Source organism: Myxocyprinus asiaticus, chromosome 1, assembly GCF_019703515.2.
Source record: "Myxocyprinus asiaticus isolate MX2 ecotype Aquarium Trade chromosome 1, UBuf_Myxa_2, whole genome shotgun sequence".
In the NCBI taxonomy this organism is placed as follows: domain Eukaryota; kingdom Metazoa; phylum Chordata; class Actinopteri; order Cypriniformes; family Catostomidae; genus Myxocyprinus; species Myxocyprinus asiaticus.
This window is the reverse complement of record NC_059344.1, coordinates 42,733,055-42,753,948: the sequence shown is the minus strand read 5'-3', so window position 1 is coordinate 42,753,948 and position 20,894 is coordinate 42,733,055. Positions and strand designations below refer to the sequence as shown.

At 40.0% G+C, this 20,894-nt stretch overlaps 1 protein-coding gene across 3 annotated transcripts in view; it reads left to right on the top strand.

Annotated features, from left to right (window-relative positions):
* Positions 1-20,894, top strand: part of LOC127446082 (cadherin-11-like) — a 92,338-nt gene that overhangs the window by 36,465 nt on the left and 34,979 nt on the right. Inside the window, exons 1-2 of one of the 3 annotated variants that reach the window (XM_051706743.1) lie at positions 4,661-4,756; positions 11,948-12,022. The exons of 1 other annotated variant lie outside the window; for it this stretch is intronic. The gene's annotated coding sequence lies outside the window, so the exon portion shown is untranslated. Of the gene's footprint in view, positions 1-4,660; positions 4,757-11,947; positions 12,023-20,894 lie in introns of those variants that run through there. One more of the 3 variants, XM_051706752.1, reaches the window with a different exon arrangement.

Below are 20,894 nucleotides of genomic sequence, written 5' to 3'. Positions count from 1 at the left end.
TATGGAGCCCATGACGTAGCTCCCTAGGGGCATCACTTAAGCGCCACCAGCCAATAAATAGTGTGATTGTACAGGGGCTTCAGACCATGGGACACTCAGGGCATTTCCCAATGCGATTACGCATCTCGAGTTCCTACAAAAGGGAACTGGCAGCTGCGCTTGCCAAAAATTAATGTTTCAGGCATTACAGGGCCTGTATATTTTACAGTTAATAACTCTATTTAATTAACTGATATAATGTTAGTAGACTGTATCAGTTTATATCAGCTTTTTATCTTAAAATACATATACAGTATATATATATATATATATATATATATATATATATATATATATATATATATATATAAAATACTGTATATATATGATGTATTTGTATTTTAAGATAAAAAGCTGATATAGTCTACTAACATTATATCAGTTAATTATATATATATATCACACACATATATATATATATATATATATATTGTAACAACTCCACAAGCAGAAGGGAAGGAGGACACAGGAAAGCGGGTTTTTCCAGACTCAGGTAAGGCTTTTAATCGGCCACTTCAATGCTTTACAGCTTCACAAACTCAGTCCCAGAGGCACGTAGGCACTCAACTCATTAGTTTCACATAGGTAAACACTTTAGCTTCATAAACATAAACAAAACTTTTTGGCTGTGGCATGGCTGTTTATATGCCGCTCTCCCCAAGCTCACTGGAATTAGAGACAGGTGTTAGACATAATTTAGCTCAGGTGTAAGCGCCCTTACCGGCACTCGACCACACCCCCACTGCCACATATCCCTACCGCCCGACTCAGGCCAGGGAGCCATCCGGCCTGTCTACCACTCCCCCCCATTTCTGGAAAGGAAGTCGGCGACAGCCATCTGCACCCCCGGTATGTGGACCACCTTGAATTTAAAGGGCTGGAGAGCCAGATACCAACGGGTGATCCACGTGTTGGTATCCTTCATGCGGTGGAGCCATTGTAGTGGGGCGTGGTCTGAGCAGAGGTTGAAGGCCCGCCCCAGCAGGTAGTACCGGAGGGTGAGGACCGGCCACTTGATGGCCAGACACTCCTTTTCCACAGTGCTGTACTTCGTTTCCCTCAAAGAGAGCTTACGGCTGATGTACAGCACCGGGCGCTCCTCCCCCTCCACCACCTGCAAGAGTACATCCCACAGCCCTCTCTCTGAAGTGTCCATCTGTAATAGGAAAGGGAGAGAGAAATTAGGTGCATGCAAAAGCGGCCCCCTGCAAAGTGCGCCTTTAATCTGTGTGAACGCCTGTTGGCACTGCTCCGTCCACTGGACCGGGTCGGGAGCCCCCTTTTTAGTGAGATCAGTCAGCGGGCTGGTGACGTCCGAATAATTAGGCACAAACCTCCTGTAATAGCCAGCCAGCCCCAGGAACTGTCTCACCCCCTTTTTGGTCTTGGATCTCGGGCAGGTCGCAATCGCCACAGTCTTGTCAATTTGGGGATGCACCTGCCCATGACCCAAGTGGAACCCCAGATACCGTACCTCCACCCGCCCAATTGCGAACTTCTTGGGGTTTGCTGTGAGCCCCGCCCGCCACAGCGATCTCAGGACCGCCCTCAGGTCAACAACCTGGCTGGACCAGTCACTGTGGGATTCCTCTATTACCCCCATATCAAGCATCGCATCCAATTCTTCCAGAACTATTTTCTTTTTGTGTTTGGGCAAGTGATAGGGTTGGCTACGTACCACCACTTCCGGTTCGGTCTCGATGTGGTGTTGGATGAGGTTCGTACGACCCGGTAGAGCGGACAACACATCTGCAAATTCTTATTGCAGCTTGGCAACTCCTGCGAGCTGATATGGTGAGAGGTGGTCTCCGCAAGTGACCGGGGTGTTATGATTAGGTTTGTATTCACCTCCGACCCGAGCTCCGCCCTCACTGGAACTACCATAGCCAACGTCACAGGAACCACCTCCATCCATAATTTCAGGAGGTTGAGGTGATATATTTGACGTGCGCCCCCTCTATCGGTTCACTTAACCTCATAATCGAGATCCCCACTCGTCATGTGACCTCAAAGGGTCCTTGCCACTTGCCGAGTAATATGGAGCTCGATGTGGGGAATAATATGAGTACCTTATCTCCTGGTGCAAATTCCCGCAGAGTTCCCCTGTCATACAATCAGCTCTGCCGTTCTTGAGCTTGGAGCAAATTCTCCTCTGTTAGTTGCCCCAAGGTGTGGAGTTTTGCTCTAAGATCAAGAACGTATTGAATTTTGTTTTTACTGGTTGAAGGTCCCTCCTCCCATGATGTATGACGTATGACATCCAGCACGCCGCACGGCCGTCGCCCATACAACAGCTCGAATGGGGAAAAACCTGTGGAGACTTGTGGGACTTCTCATACTGCAAATAACAGGGTATCAAGCCATTTGTCCCAGTTTCTAGCATCCTCGTGCACGAACTTACGAATCATATTTTTAAGGGTTTTATTAAATCGCTCCACCAGGCCATCTGTTTGTGGATGGTAAATGCTGGTGCAGATTGATTTAATGCCCAATAATTCATAAAGCTCACGTAGTGTCTGTGACATAAAGGTTGTGCCCTAATCGGTGAGGATTTCTTTTGGAATCCCCACCCGGGAGATAATTTTGAAGAGTGCCTCCACAACACTACGTGCTGAGATGTTGCGCAGAGGCACTGCTTCCGGATATCACGTTGCATAGTCCAGTAGGACCAATACAAAGCGATGTCTGCGTGCTGACCATTCTAATGGCCCTACAAGGTCCATGCCAATTCTCTCGAAGGGGACCTTGATCAACGGAAGGGGGCTCAATGGCGCTTTTGGGGTGGCTGGCAGATTCACCAGCTGACATTCACGGCAAGCCGCACACCACCTGCGGACATTGCCGCCAATGCCCAGCCAATAAAAACGGCTATTAGATGGTTTAGTGTTTTCCTTTCCCCTAGATGACCCACCATGGGATTATAATGAGCCGCCTGGAACACCATTTCCCGGCAGCTCCGCGGTATCAAGAGCTGGGTTGTATATTCCTTTGTTTGAGCATCCTGCATCACTCTATACAACCGCTCGTTTATAATTGCGAAATAGGGATATGAAAGTGTGACACTCGGCTGGAGTTGTTGACCATCGATCACTCTCAAATGGTCAAAGGCGTGCTTGAGGGTTTCATCTCGCAACTACTCCAAATGGAAATCCCCTTCGGGAAATTGCCTGAGGATGGGAGGGGCTGCAGCCTCTCCCCCCCTCACGTCATCCTGATGTAGAGCTGATGAAGATGGCCCCGACTCTGCCTCCCCAGCCAGAGCATAGCACATTTCATATCTCAGCGCTTTTATGCAGGACCCATCTGCACAAATTCCCATCAATACATTTCTGAATTCAGGCCAATTAGTCCCCAAAATCAGTGGATTGGTGAGGCAGGAACTAACCGCAAAATTTAATCACAAGGGTCACCACAGGGTAACTGTGAATATCCCCATGCACAAACTTCACCCTCACCCTTTTGGTTGTGCCCAGTGCCCCACGTTGAACCAAGCATTGGTGAACCATGATTACAACCTGTGTCCACCAATGCTTGGTGAGTACCCCCTTGATTCTTACCGGTATCCGGTACGCTCCGGCTCAGTCGGGGGCAGCCTGCGGGGGGTCGGGGATCCAGACCACCGTCCCCAGCTCCATCACCGGACATTGATCCCGGAAGTGCCCCGGATCCCCGCAACCCCAGCAGACCGGCCCAGACGCCACGCCCGTACCTGCATCGGCGGGCACTTCCACCTGAGGGGGAGAGCGGCAGGGCACTATAGAGGTAGGGGGTGGTGTCCACCTCCTCTAGTGAGGAACTGGCCTTGATGGCAGAGCTCCCCATCTCCACAGGGCAGGAACGGGCCCTGGGGAGAGAGCAGAGTGAGAGGGTTGGGGGGAACACACAGGGGGAGGGGGAAGAGAAAGAGAGAGAGAGGAGGGCTCTTCCGCCCTTGGGTATGCCACCAAGTGGTCCTCCGCAAGCTGGACGGCTTCCTTCAGTGACATCAGGTGGTGGCACTGGACCCACTCCGCTGTCCCCTGCGGCAGTCGATGAATCAGCTGTTCCAGTACCACCTAGTCGATCACTCCCCTGATGTCACGATTCCCCGCCAGCAGCCATTGCCAGCACGCGTCTTGGAGCCGTTGGGAAAAAGCAAACGGGCTTCCCCAGCTTCAAGGTCCGGAACAGTTGGCGATACTGCTCCGGGCTACGACCCACCCACTGCAGGATGGATTTTTTTAGGTTGTCATAGGCCAGGAGATTAGCCGGTAACTGTTGAGCCGCAAGCTGGGCTTCCCCGGACAGTAGTGGTAGGAGCCTGGCCGCCCACTGGTCACGTGGCCAGCCTCAGATTGCCGCTGTCCTCTCAATCAAATTGAGGAAGGCCTCGGCATCATCCTCCATGCCCATCTTCAGGAGTGTGGGGGGAGGCAGTTGGCTGCGGTGGTCCGGGGTTGCCGCTTGCTCTCTCTCCTGACCGAGGAGGCTCCGGATCGCAAGCCGGTCCTCTGCTTGAGCTCGTAGGATCTCAAATAACCGTCGTTCCTGGTCTTGGCAAAGCTCAAGCAGGGATTGCTGGTTGGACTGGTGCAGGCTGGTGAGGGACTGGAGGATCTCGGCCACCTGGGAGGACTCCATGGGGCTTACTTCGAATTCCCGAGTTTCGGCACCAGTGGAACGACTCCACAAGCAGAAGGGAAGGAGGACACAGGAAAGCGGGTTTCTCCAGACTCAGGTAAGGCTTTTAATCGGCCACTTCAATGCTTTACAGCTTCACAAACTCAGTCTCAGAGGCACGTAGGCACTCCACGATCACTGTAGGCTCTCTCGTGTCAGACTCTCTCTCTCTTTTTGGCGGTGGGTGGCTGTTTATATGCCGCTCTCCCTAAGCTCACTGGAATTAGAGACAGGTGTTAGACATAATTTAGCTCAGGTGTAAGCGCCCTTACCGCTCGCTCTCTCTCCGGACGGGCGCTCGACCACACCCCCGCTGCGACACACACACATATATATATATATATATATATTATATATTTTATCTTTTTGGCTTTCATAATATTCTTTTGCGTGCTTCATTTTAAGGTAAAACAAACTGATTTTATTATGAGTGATTATCGTCTTACGACATATACATATTATACTTTTCTGCTCCTTGTTGGGATTTGTGAACCTACACTACAGATGTTGCACCTGTTTTAATTACAAGCTCCTCTTCATTTACTTGACTTGTTTTGGAGTCCTGTTCTGTGGAGATATTTTTAAGAGCTTATGAAATGCCGAAAACAAAATGAATATAATTTATTTTGCTGAAATTTTTTAAAAACCCTATCCATGTTTGTATATGCCCATGCTGCACGCATGGATATTTACATATTAAAATAAAATAAAATAAAATTAAATTAAAATAAAAAAAGTTTTTCCAAAAGGATTCACACAGACTGTAGAATTAATGTGAGAACTGCTGCCTTTACTTGCACGCGACTACTTGACATTTTCCTGAGCATGCACTTACTCGCACTTATATTTTTGTGTTCTCAGACAAGATTCTTAGAAATGGCATTTTGAGAGTGAAGTTGTGAAAAAACTTGTGAATAATCGAAGAAGAATTTCATGGATCCCTATAGTGTTGGCTAGTAGAGCTGAAATAATAAGTCGACGTTATCGACAATTTTTTTTTTTTGTCGAATAGTCGTTTGATCTCATTTAACGTTACATGAGATCATATTAAACTCTAATGATGATGCGCAAGAGCAGCGGAAGAAGAGGAAGAATTACACAGCTCACAGTCTAGATGCACTCTAAACTTTCCAAACAGCTTCAGGTGATGTAGATCACAAAGTATGAGGGAATTATACAAAAATACCAAATAAGTAAATACAGAAGCACACTCGTTGTGGAATAAGTGGAGCCGGAGCTCTTTAAAGGAAAAAACCCGGCATTACATCTTTAATGCAGTTATATTTAATGCGTTATAGCTTTATTAAAGTACGGAAGCAGATCATGTAAATAACTACAAACTCCGAAACTGGCATTTCTCTGTGCGGTCATCACCTCTTCTATGAGTTGCGCGAATGTCCCTATCTAAGTGGGAGAAATTGAAACTGCACCCAGCTGAGGCACACTCTGTTGCGGGGATGCTCATCCCTTGAGAAAATTGGCAAAACGCAGCTTTATTAATAAGAGAGAGGGTTTTTGTGTGTGTGTGTGTGTGTGTGTGTGTGTGAGAGAGAGAGAGAGAGAGTTAAAGATGGATTGCAGTGAACAGAAAGGTGAGAGAGGTTAGTCTTCGCCCCATTACACTGCAATAAAATACACTGGCAGCCAAAAGTTTGGAATAATGTACAGATTTTGCTGTTTCGGAAGGACATTGGTAGTTTAATTCACCAAAGTGGCATTCAACTCATCACAAAGTATAGTCAGGACATTACTGATATAAAAAACAGCACCATCACTATTTGAAAATGTCATTTTTTATCAAATCCAGACAGGCCCCATTTCCAGCAGCCATCATTGCAACACCTTGAGTAATCATGCTAAATTGCTAATTTGGTACTAGAAAATCACTTGCCATTATATCAAACACAGCTGAAAGCTATTTGGTTTGTTAAATGAAGCTTAACATTGTCTTTGTGTTTGCTTTTGAGTTGCCACATTATGCAATAGACTGGCATGTCTTAAGGTCAATATTAGGTCAAAAATGGCAAAAAAGAAACAGCTTTCTCTAGAAACTCTTCAGTCAATCATTGTTTTGAGGAATGGAGGCTATGCAATGCTTGAAATTGCCAAAAAAAATTATATTTCATACAAAGGTGTACACTATAGTCTTCAAAGACAAATGACAACTGGCTCTAACAAGGACAGAAAGAGATGTGGAAGGCACAGATATACAACTAAACAAGAGGATATGTGCATCAGAGTCTCTAGTTTGAGAAATAGATGCCTCACATGTCCTCAGCTGACAACTTCATTGAATTCTACCCGCTCAACACCAGTTTCATGTACAACAGTAAAGACACAGGGGTGCAGGCCTTATGGGAAGAATTGCAAAGAAAAAGCCACTTTTGAAACAGAAAAACAAAAAGAAAAGGTTAGAGTGGGCAAAGAAATATAGACATTGGACAACAGATAATTGGAAAAGAGTGTTATGGATCTTTTTTTTTTTTTTTTCCCTTTTTCACCCAATTTGGAATGCCCAATTCCCAGTGCGCTTTTAAGTCCTCGTGGTCGCGTAGTGATTCGCCTTAATCCAGGTGGCGGAGGATGAATCCCAGTTGCCTCTGCGTCTGAGACCATCAACCCGTGCATCTTATCAAGTGGCTTGTTGAGAGTGTTGCCACGGAGACATAGCATGTGTGGAGGCTTCACGCCATCCACCGCGGCATCCGCGCTCAACTCACCACGCGCCCCACCGAGAACGAACCATATTATAGCGACCACAAGGAGATTACCCCATGTGACTCTACCCTCCCTAGCAACTGGGCCAATTTGGTTGCTTAGGAGACCTGGCTAGAGTCACTCAGCACGCCCTGGGATTCGAACTCCAGGGGTGGTAGCCAGCATTTTTTACTACTGAGCTACCCAGGCCCCTCAAGTGTTATGAATCTTAACCCCATCAAGCTTTTGTGGGATCAGCTAGACTGTAAGGTGCGTGAGAAGTGCCCGACAAGACAGCCACATCTATGGCAAGTGCTACAGGAAGTGTGGGGTAAAATGTCACCTGAGTATCTGGACAAACTGACGGCTAGAATGCCAAGGATCTGCAAAGCTGTCATGATGAGAACTCTTTGAAGTAGTTTAAAAAGTTCTGAATTGTTTTTATTTTTTTTTATTGTAATAGTAACTTTTCACATTATTGATGTCCTGACTATACATTGTGATCAGTTGAATGCCACTTTGGTGAATAAAAGTACCAATTTCTTTCCATAAGCGCAAAATCCTGTACATTATTCCATATTTTTGGCCGCCAGTGTTTTTGATTTGTTTTTGTTTTGGCTTGTTTTCCAATATAAATATCTAAAACTCCTTTAAAACAATGTACATTTTCTTTAGCAGCTATACTGCAGAAGAAAAAATAGTTACCTGAGAATGTTGAATATAATATTAAAAATAAAAATATTTTAAAATATCTAAAAATCCTTTAAAAAAAGATGCATTCACCTGAGTAGCAGCATATAAGATATTTAGACTTGCTTTTAGAGAATATATCTTGAATAGAAGTATATTTTGTCTTTACTGCACTCGCAGAAGTATAACCAAGTGAAAAAATACACTTATAAACAAAGTACACCTATATTTAAGATATATTCTCTTATAACAAGTCTAAATATCTTATATGTTGCTTCTCAAGTAAATGTATCTTGTTTTAAGTATTTTTAGATCATTTTAAATGGAAAACGAGACAAAAACATTTGATAATAGAATTTTTTTTGCGGTGAATTTCTTTACTGAATTAAACTTAGTAAAACTTTTTTTTTTTTTTTTTTTTTTTTTAATTCAGTGAATGTCATTGAGGTATTTTTAAAAGATGATTTTGTCCTCTTTATTGTTAGTAAGCTCATTTAATACAACCTTTTAATTTGGGGCACAAGCTGAATAATCAGTTAAGAGCTAATGATTAATCGTTGCAACAATCGCAGAATAGTCGAATAATCATTCTAATAATCATTAGGTTAATCGATTATCAAAATAATCGTTAGTTGCAGCCCTATTGGATAGCTTTGGACACGACATGATGTTGAATTTAAATGTAAAGTTTTGATAGCATTTTACACAATGTTACCGGTTATTGTTACTCGCATTGAGTTTTTTGTTGAAGACGAGATATGAATGCTCTTCAATACTGGGCTGTTCCAGGAAAAAAAATATTATATGTATTATACATATTATAAAGGAACCATATATTGTGAGACATTTGATGTAAACATATCTCTAGGTTTATTTCTTCTCCAAACACCTTAGACAGAGTAGTTGATTCAATTAGTGTGACATATTGATGTGTGATGCATGTAAATGTCATGTGGTTAAACAATGCGCATCTTCATACCAATGTCCTCTTGCCTTCTTGCCTTAAGCAAGCTTTTACCTCCCATTATTTTATGACATCAATATCTGACAGCTCTCAAGACCTTTAAGATATGTGTTCACACAATGCATCATGCATTAATGTACCTTGAATTCTTGTCTTTTTATACAACCATACCAACTGAATCTCTTCTGTTAGAGTATGAACTAGGAGTATTATTTATTTATTTATTTATTATTATAATTTTTGGGGGTGTGATATTTGTTATGGCTTGTAGCCTAGCTTTGCCATATGTCATGATTGTCAGCAGCCACTAATTCTGTACTGTCTACAACGTGAGAAAAAAAGGCAAGAAGAGAGATGCCAGATTTTAAGAAAATGTCCTGGGAGCTGGATGCTAATGTTAACGTTTGCAGCAGTTAGCACCCTTCTGAGCCTTAACCCCTGACCCTGGCCCTTGCATAGAATAAATCAGTGTGCGGGTGACATTTATAGAGGACTCAGACTCTTCATGTGCAGATTATTCTGTTGTATTTAACCTTATGACCAAGAGACCCGGCATTAGCTCAACACACATGCTAGGCATTGAAACAAAACACTTTGCCTTCTGAATTTTAAACAGAGATTATAAATTTAGTTCTAGCCATGTGAGTTGAAAGACTAGATTTATGATCTTGTTGCTATGGTAGAAGACAGATTTTTTTATTTTTTTTTCCCAACTAGTTCCCAGTTTATCGCTATAAATAGATAAGCAGCCTTCGATCCATCCAAATCACTACCCCTTAACAGATTTTCCTGGATTCTTTATATGTCTTGGGTGTTTTGCAGACCCACTGGAACTATTGATTTTAAACAAGAGTTTGATTAAACTGAAATACAAAAATGATAAATCAATAGTAGTGCTGCAGCTGAAAGCAATTGCTCATATTTGTGCCACTTTGATCAAATTTGTACATACCAGTTAGTGTACAAACACCAGAAGCCCCTACGGAAGTCTATAATGTTTAATTTATAATTCAAAATGTTAGCAAGTGTTTGAAGTATTACCTATAAATCTTCAGTAAGAACTTTAATTAAAACTAAAATATACTTACCAAATGAATGAATAGATTATAAATAAATAAATAAATAAAAAGTCCCGATAAATAAATAAAGTTAGTAGAACTCCCTTGTTGTGGGATTATGATGGTTCACAAACTTGGAGAAACAAAAAAAATGTAAGCCCCAGAGGAATAACATCCCATTTTCTCACTTGCTAGTATAAAGAGAGGATTGTCCTGCTTCCTCAGATTATTATATTCTTATTTTCTACTGCTGCACAGGAAGTGTGACCATGTGCACTGTGGCCTGGGCAGCTCAGGTAATAATCAAGCAGGCAGGTGAGCCATCTTTTGTGCTGCTCTTGATATGGCAGATTGTGTCAACTGACGTTGAAAGCCCCTTGAGGCATGTTGACACGCCTGTCTCGATGTGTATGTATTTGTGTAAAGGTCATTATGCAAAGGCAAAAAAACAATGTATAGAGAGGAAGCAATGCCTAATTCTATGTAGGATTGGTTGGGGAAGATACCTTTCAACAGAAGAGACCTAATGTTAAGGTGATTTGATCTGCCTTGCAGTGATTTAAAGGTTATGTTATACATACATCACCTACAGTATATGCACTAAAACACTTTAAGCCATCATGTCATCTTCTGTGAAATAAGTCATGGCAGCTCTCTATAACTTCACCTAATCACTATATGCCTTGGCATGGGTGATGGCTAATTTCCTGAATAGTGACTCAGACAGAGAAGAGCGTCTCCTAATTGACTCTGGATTATGACTCATTAACCTGAAGCTCTGCGGTTTTAGAAATATGTAAATGTCATTCACTTATTATATTTTTGCAGATCGGAAAAGTTAGTGCTTATTAATAACCATTGCTCTTAACTAGAAGGTCTTGAAATTAATGATATCAAGTGGAATTGTAAATTGTTTCTTTCTCTACGTTTTCTTTGTTTACTCCCCACCGGTCTACATGTCCAAGGTTTGCATTATTATATCACTGCCTTCTCCCATTTTAAATCATTTACACCTAATCGGTGGCTTGAGACTGTCTCAAATGAGCCCTGCTGGAAGGCAGTTGTCACCAGATGTTTTAAGGAAGACATAGCATATTTGCTGAGTCAGCGGTGCATGGCAGGGGAGGATTGGGTTTGAGGATTGAGGACAGACATCTCCCTGTTTTAACCACCTCTCAGGGTCTCTAAGCCATAGTAAGAGGGAAGCTTGAGCTTAAAATTGCTTGTGTTGAGAGACAGATGCATTCTCTGTAGTGCCCTTAGAAATGGTCCAAAAGCAGCTTTATATATATATATATATATATATATATATATATATATATATATATATATATATATATATATATATATTTTTTTTTTTTTTTTTTTTTTTTTTTTTTTTTCCAAGGGCAAAACACAGTGTCTGCTGTTTCTGCCATTGTAGTTTTATGTATTTTTTTCCTGATATGAGGTTAAAGGAATAGTTCATAATTTTTTATTTTTTTTTATCCTGGATTAATTTATTTATTCTGTGAAAGACAACAAATGTATGTTAGGCAAATAGTAAGCCTTAGTCACCATTGACTTTTATTGCATTTTTGATGCAAAGAAAGAGAATATATGAGGGTAATAATAATAATAATAATAATAATAATTATATACTGTGTGTGTGTGTATATATATATATATATATATATATATATATATATATATATATATATATATATATATATATACTGACTTTTAAAGACACTTTTTGTATTGTCTAATCAATGCTTTATTTGTTTGCCACAATAATGCAATATATTTAAATCTTAATAGTTTAACCACATTTTAAATGTCTTCTGTGTTTGTTTAATAGCCATAAAGACAGTTTTGGGTCTACTGCCTGCAGCCATGAGCAAGACTAGTTCAGTGGCTATGAGGCTATGAAATTGTGAGTTTAACATTTTTGTTTGTATCTTTTCTATGTCTGATCCCCACATATATCTATTTTGTTATTATTATTCTCAGTTATGCTGCATAGCCATAATGGTATACTGATTTCTCTTAACAGTGTTATGGGACCTAGAGTAGTGACATACTTACATTTTGATGGGAGTGAAACAAGGCTGTCAGGAATAAAAATCCAGTCAGATCAGTGGGTTGTACTGTTGTTTAAATTGTGTTGATCGTTCAGCTGTTGGAACATCTTTTCAAAATGTTTGTTGTTTTTGTTGTTGTTATTGCCAGAAAATCCAGAAAACACAAGATGTGATAATCTGTGACCTTTATATACTACATTGCATGCCATTGTACAGACTTAAGTCTATCCCTCACACCCTTGTTCCAGATAAAACTTAAAGACCCTACTCTTACTAAGCTCTATTCTAACCAGTAGATAACCTGTAAAATTTTCAACAATAATTTCAAAGTCAGCCAGTCTGTTTATTCTGTCACATTTATCGATCACTTTGTAAACAATGAGATAATGATATGAGCCATGATATTTCTTAAAGTCTGTGATGATTGCTTTAGGACAAGTCCATTCATTGACTTCAGGTGACAACATTTCATCCTTAATTCTTTGCAGTTCTGTGCCAGAGCAGCTGGGTTATCATTTTAGTCTTTCTCCCTTTCTGTTGTGCACTCTATTGAAATGGCTCTGAGGTTTAATTTCTCTGTTTACCAATTCAGTGAATTAACCTCTCCTCAGAGGGGAAGCTTTGTGAAAAGGTATTAAAAATCAAGTGATGTTTATCAACGCGCCATTTGCTTTTCAGTCATCTCGAAAAAAGTCAAACAATGAAGCTGTCAGTCAAGAGGCTTCAGCATGGGAGAAGCTTGCAGATGCTATTGGTAAAAAAAAAAGTGGATTTAAAAAAAAAATCCACACTGAAATTCAGAAGGGTATTTATTGAAATATGCCTAGTGACTTAAATATTGGACTTGGCTTGGTCAGATAAGTTGTCTGGGCTCTGCGACTTGAAATGGCTCCCTAAATCCACCCGAGTTTGTCACAGTAGCATAACAGTCTAATTTCTCTTTCACTTCAGTGTCTCCCTTCATAGAGTTTGGTGGGATCCAATACTTTTTGTCTGCTGTCCCCCAACCTCAAGAATCCAGAGTATGTTATTTTCCTTTTGCCTCAAATCAATTCCAGACACTGCTGTTTCCTTCTCCCCGGATCCTCCAGGATGGGGCTGTCTGAAAACCCTGACTAGTCCTCCATTTTCCAGGAAATGAAAGGTTTGGAAATGGGAGACTTTGGCAGGCCCTCACCATTCACCTCTTTATAATGTAGCAGTTAAAGGGAAAATATGTGTGAGACAGAAGAGAAGACAGAGGGCCTTTATTTGCCTTGTACATTTTAATAATGGATGAAGTGTCTTGTGGGTGATTGAAGCTCTGAGGAGATGCAGCTGTCTTTAGTCAGTGTTTTTATAACCTAGTCATTAGTATTCTTGGATACACAGTGAAGCTATGAAGTGCTTATTGGAGCTGCATAATAACTGAAGACATAATTATGATTTTATTGATGTGTGAAGAGGGAGAAAGAGAAGAAAGAAACAATCATCTTAAATTATTAGAAACCATGTTAAATGACATCCAAGAAGTCAGCTGAGAAGCTGTAATACTCCGGAATAATCTTAAATTGCTAAATATATTTACAAGTCAATCATGCATGAGCTATTTCCACAGACATCAATGACTAGATTTAACACTGCTATGCGGGTCTCCTTGAACTGATTATCTTTCATCTTTTGTTTATTTGTTATCAATTTTGATAATTGCTCAAAACAATTTTTTTATTTTTTTATTATTATTATTATGTTTCAGTTTCCATGTCACCATCTACAATATGCAACAGGGAATGGTTTATGCTTTCAGTGTATTTGTACATCTATTCATGAAAATTAGCATTCTTATTACTGTACTGATTTATTTATTTAATCAGTGAATTGTTATTTCTTATTTGGGGGGTTATGGCAGGAAAAGCACAGGCTTGCTGAGAGAATTTACAGATTGTTATTAATACTCCCGTATTTGTGCCTGCATGAATAAACACGAGGGTGATGTGTTAGCAGAGATGAATAATGAGATGAATTACCATTACCAGGCATGAGCAAAAGCTGATCCTTGTAGATATAATTACAGGTAAAACTATAATGTGTTTTGGTAATGTGGCTGAATGACTCAAATACACATCCCCACCAAATACAGGCCCACCTGTATATTCACACACACCATTTTAATGAGAGTTTGATAGAAATTGTGCCATATTTGTAGAGTTCTGTTTATTACCTGGACATACTTCTGTTCACCTGTCTGATGGAGGCTGATGCTTTTTTGAGTCAAATAGACCTTCTTGAATGCATAATTGAGGTATGTAGGGAATACAAGGTATACATTGTATATAGTGAACTCTTGTATTTGCCTTTAGGTGGCTAACCTTCATGTTGTTCTAGGTAACATAAGTAGAGTGCTGAGCCTTGTTTGCCCTAGTAAGGTGATACTCAGTTCTCTTCTCCAAGGGCACTTGCTGCCTTCCTAAGCCACTAAACAGACAGTAGCAGAGCCTTGAGCTCTTCTGAAATAACATCACTGACAAAATGTAAGGGCATTCATCTCTGTTGTCCAAGTTACAAAACTCACCACCATTGCTCCGAGCAGTGTGGACTCTTTGCGCTCAACTGGGAAGGCTGGTTGTTAGCTGTCATACCTAGAAACTGTGGTTGTCCATTGGCGTGATGTTCCTGGTGGCAGCAGCAGCTGCATCAACAACATAAACAGAAAGGCATTGCGTGTTCCATCATGTTCCCTCTCCTCTTACTATACCTTAGAACCTTGGCCACAATTGTTTGAATATTCATAATCCCGACCTCTCAGAGGAAGTGCGGGAGGCAGGAGAGGAGAAAGAGGCATGAACATTAGTCACCTTTTTAGAATACAAATCAGCTCTTTAGCTCTGCAGTGAATCAGGCTGAAGGATTTTTGTTTGCGAAACACCTCCACCGATTAGTCTCTGTAATTGAATTTCAATTAAGAGTCAGGTTTCGCCTTGTGAGCACAATCACTGACCAGGGGAAGTGCTGCTGTGTAATGAGAAACCCAAAAGCTCTTTTCTCTGTGACAGCATTGGGAAAGGCTTTGATGGCAGAACTTTGAAGTGAATAGATACACATCTCAATTGCCAGGTCCTTTATGAGCTTGTGTAATGTTTAGAAGTTATGACTTCGTGTTACATTGCACTTTTTAAAAGCCTGTTAGTTTCTATGCCTAAAATAGCAATTAGCCATTGAACGAAAACTTCTGTTTTATTTCAACCTACTTTACATCTCAAATAATGGTATCTCTTCTAGGCAAAAAGCACTCCAGCCATTACTTAAAACGGAGTTGACACTTTTGTCTATGAAGAGTCAACAGGCTACACAAACATTGCAAAAGAAAGGTTTGAATGACACTCAAAAGTTCCCATTTTTAAACACTTTGCCTGGTTTTAATGTCCTGGATGAATCTAGTATTCAAATCTTTGTGTCATAATACTTTATCTGTGTGCCTAAGGAGAAAGTGTAGGTGCATGTAGGGGTGGAATGAGAATGGAGCATCCTTCTCTGAAGTTCACAGTTCACATTGTCAGGGCCTTTGAAAATGTGAAGCTGAGAAAGAGTCACTCACTGCCTGTGGTGAAATACGCCTACGTAAGCACACATTTGATTTCTCCATCAAAACCCTAATGTACAATTGTCAGCATTGTGATTCTTTGGACTCAATGGAAGTGAAAAGAGCAACTGTCTCTTTTCAGAGGCATAAGACTATTAGATAGAGTCCAGTCATGTGAGTTCTGCAGTGTATCCATTAGAGTGGACTTCGATGGACTTCAGAGGACGAACTGATGCCAACTCCAACTGTAAGACATCGGATACTTCATATGCCACTGCCTGAACCTTGGATTTAGGATGGACCCCTCCGAACCTCACCGAAATGACCTGCCGGTTGAACTGTGATGCAACTCATTGATCTCTGCCTGCATCACCTTTGTCTATTGATGGACTACCCTCTTGAAATGGAATACATAGACAATCATTTAATTGCCAACAAAAGCCTTCATCAGCCAACTAACAAAGGACAATGCATCTATGTTAAGTTATGCAGTTAATCCAGGATGGATTTCATTAATCTTACAGTTCATAAAAAATATTTTTTAAACACCGGCCCTTAACACTTACTTAGTTTACAAATTTTAAACCATGACTTGCACTGCATCCAAATAACTAATATTTGCCTTATATTAATGTTGTTTAGCCAGAGGGGAACTGGCACCCACAGTGAGCCTGGTTTCTTCCAAGGTTATTTTTCTCCATTAACCAACATCTAATGGAGTTTTGTGTTCCTTGCCACAATCGCCTCCAGCTTATTATTTAATTATTTATTTTTTATACACAATTTACAATCATATTGAATCAAACTACACAATGATCACTCTAAGACTTTATAGATATTACAGTTTCATTTTTTGTTAATGCACGATTTTCTGTAAAGCTGCTTTGAAACGATGTGTGTTGTGAAAAGCGCTATACAAATAAAAATGACTTGACTTGAGAGTGGATATACTGTATGATGGTAAAGTGAAAGCTGGGTTACTTATGTGCTATTAAAATGCCTCCCCTCAATAAACACAAGGGTAGCAAGCACCAATAACTCTTCACTTCTTCTGCAAGAGCTTCAAAGCCAGACATCAACTAAGCAGACAATACTTATTATATACTTTTTATTATTATTATTTATTTCAGAATGCCCCTGTCAAATGACAGAGCTACAGTAAAATATACTAATATGCACTGTCAATTTTATTACACAAATCAGACTATCAAAAACCAGACTTTAACAGGAGTTGCTATAGAAAATGATGCTGATACAACAACTGGATCATTGAGAAACACCTTAAGTGAATACCTTTAAAAGGTATTGACAAATATAGATATATATAGAGAGTTTTACTACATTGGTGAACATACCTAGGCTACATGCCATTTTAATACCCTTTTATTTATCATTATTATTTTTTTTATTTTATTTTTTTACAGAGAACCATGAATTCTTGGTTTCCATGCTCCTTGTTTAATCTTGATAAAAGGTTTAATATACAACAACTGTATTGACCATGTCTTCCATGACACCAATTGTGAGACTAATTGGAGAGATGCCCTAGAAGTAAAATTTACAATTAGCTGACAATTACAGCTTGCTATAAAATGAATTGTTCAGACTCTAAATTCTGATTCCAGAAGCCATGGCATACATTTTTTGTTGATGAGCAAAGTTGCTACATTGCTTGACAACCATAAAAATCCTTTTGCTAGGCTAATGCACTATTACTTGGCAAAATAATTGTTCAGTGTAACCATTTATTGATCATTGCCCCTATTTTAAGCAAAAGCCACTCAAGGTCATGTGTTTGGGCCCCAAAACACTCATGGCGAACTGCTTCCTAGTTCTTCGCTCAGAGCCAAAAAGAAGTCTGAAAACTTGTTTGCAAACATTCAAACACCCGCAACACAGCTGGGTGAGGTGTTTAGAGGTAGATTTAATTATGAGGATGCTACATGTAAAACATCAACTAATATGATATTAAAATGTGTTGTCAATGACTTCATGTTTCATAATACACATTGTATTAACTACTGAATGATGATTTAAAGTTATATAGTTATATGTATATACAGGCAGGGTTGGGGAGTAATGAAATACATGTAACGGGATTATGTATTTAACTTAGAAAATATAAGTAACTGTATTTCACAACAGTTACAATTTAAATCATTGCCATTTAGAATATAGTTACATTAAAAAAGTATTTTGATTACTGAAGAGATTACTTTGCATTTTTTTTGTCATTTGTTTCATTTAATATCTAGTCCTTTCAGATGGAAAACATTTATATAAATGATGTGATCCAAAGTGCATTTGAACAGCAGTGAAACACTTTCTTATGATGTGTTAAATTCATACGAGCAGACAGAGAAGTAAGTTTGGAGCACAAGAAACAGAAATAAACCTTGTGTAAATTGTCAGCTTTACGCTAAGCTAAAATGCTATTACTATCCATTTTACATGCACATGTTACCAGGCACGATCATATTTTTTAATCAAGAAAATTCATGTTGGATCATAATTTATTTTTTCTAGTAATACCTTTGATATTAGGGAAAAAATCATATTATTGATAATAATTTTTGTATTGTTTTCCTGTAAAAATATCTAAAAATCCTTAAAACAAGATCAGTTTGATTTATCTTGTTTTAGAAAAAACACTGCATAAGATATTTAGGCTTTTCAGAGAATGTATTTTTAACATGTGTATTTTGTCTTACTGTACTGGCAGAGTTTTTATAGTCAAAACAAATGAAAAAAATCTACCAATGCTGAAGAAGTAATCCAAAGTATTTAGAATACGTTACTGACCTTGAGTAATATAACGGAATATGTTACAAATTACATTTTGCAGCATGTATTCTGTAATCTGTAGTGGAATACATTTCAAAAGTAACCCTCCCAACCTTGTATAAAAGTGAATTTTTTCACTTGTTTTGACTATAAAAACTCTGCCAGTACAGTAAAAAATCCCACTGAACAGCACTATCCCACATAACCATCGTCGATAGTTTTCCTTTTCAAGAACAAGTCCATGTTAGCAGCGTGTTTACGCGTAATGTTTGAAATTCGGCTATGCAAAAAACAAGTAACATATGTACACTGTATAATGAGGTCACAGCTGACAAGAGCACTAATTGGGTAATGAAAAACCAACAAATTTGCGTCTTTTCTAATTTGTAGATTAGTTCATGCAAATTAATTCTTGCAATGCCACAGCAAATAAATTTTGTATTTATGTATTTATTTATAGGGCTCCAGACTAAAATTTTTTATTGTTGAATGAATGCTCAGAGAGCATTAGAAAAGATTTTACACAGAATGCTGTTAGAATGTCGGGGCAATTTAATACGTTTTTAAACAAATAATAAATGCTGAATCCGCAACCCAGCCGCTGTGCTGTTTATGATGATCTGCATGGCGGAGCACTCATGACTAGTACACATGTAAATGCACGTCTCTGCACTGATCTGTCCATTGAGCCTTGAGCCATGCTGACTGATCCGGGTAGAGCCGTTTCCTTTCGCATTTGGAATGTTTGCCATTTAATATTACTCATCCGCAACAAAAAATGACAGCGCACAGAGTCGGCCAACTTTGTAGTCGCACCAGCAAGTTTAATCACTAAATATTTTAATGACTAAATATTTTCCCGCAGCACAGTGGTTGGGATCACCTCCACGATTTCAGTTCTGTTTTCTCACTGATCTCTTGCACAGCCCTTCATATATCACATTTTAGTAAATCTTTGACTTGCTGATTTCAGTTGTTATTATTTTCCTTCAAAAAATATTTTAGCCTATTAGCCTATTTTTAAGATTAAGGAAGGCGAGGAAAAAGCACTTCTAGAAAGTCAGAATGCGAGTATTGTATGTACTGCAACTGATTTGTATATTGCCTTTCATGTCGCAAGTGAACTCGAAATCGATGGAAAGACAAAGAATGTAAAGATGCCAAGAAAAGGAATCGTAGATGTTGCCTGTATACTGTAGTTTTTTTTATTTTTTTATTTTTTTGTGTGTTAAATTTAGTAGATATATTTACAGAAAAACAGTTTGTGTTATTAACAAACTTTCTATCTGTAGGTTCAAAGCTGTAATGAGTTGATATGACTTAAGACATTAAATAGCCCTCAGTTCTGGCATATTTAAAATAAAATAACTAATAAATAACATTTTAAAATGAATGTTTTTATCGGTGACAACTTATGCAATGGATTCACACATGTGGTGGAATTTGCATGCGGATGCGGCTCCCTATCAATTTATCACTGTTAAGCAAGAAGGATAGGCTATGACAGCGTTTGTTTGATTATTGTACTTTCTCACTGGAGGGAGAACGAGAAGTTGTGTTGATGTAGTGACACTAGGGGTCACTCTTGGGAGCCTCTGATCTTTTGAAAAAGGCCAATGAGAATTGGCGAGTGGAATTTGCATGTCACTCCCCCGGACATACGGGTATAAAAGGAGCTGGTATGCAACCACTCATTCAGGTTTTGTGCTGAGGAGCCAAGACAAGGTCCCGGCCATTTCAGCGGCTAGTTCAGCATTGTGGCAGGAGGGACACAGCGTCTCGTTCCCTCCATCAGGGAACAGAGGTTAAAATAGTAAGACGTTCCCTGTCTGTCACTCACTTAACGTTGTGTCGATGTAGTGACACTAGGGGTCCCTATACAAAACGCCACAACTAACTGAACAGTGTTATGTGGACTAGCGGTGCGAGATGGGCATACCTTTGTGTGCCTCGTAGCCAGCGCATCAGGCTGTCACGTAACCTCCCCCAACACTGCTATGAGCGTCAAACGGTCCTTCAGGAACAAGTCGACTGCCCAACAAATAGGGACAGGCTAACCCAGCCGAGGTCTCTTTTCCCTCTTTTTTCTCCCCAAAAAGAGTGGAATTTTGTTAACAGACTGGGATCCGCAAGTGTCCACTTCGGGGGGGTGTCACTCCCAAGGGGAAGACACCGCGAAGACCACACCCCACCCGGGGGGGGGGGGGATTTTGACTGGAAATATGTCACTTTATCGAGCCTTGTCGGAAGTATGTCATGTGGAGAGGTCCAATGGTAGGTCCTACCCAAAGGGGGAGGAGTTCCTACAAAGCATGGCGACCGGGGGCAGAGGGGCCCCTGCCCAAGGAAGACGCAGTTTATGACAGGGAAACGATTTTGCA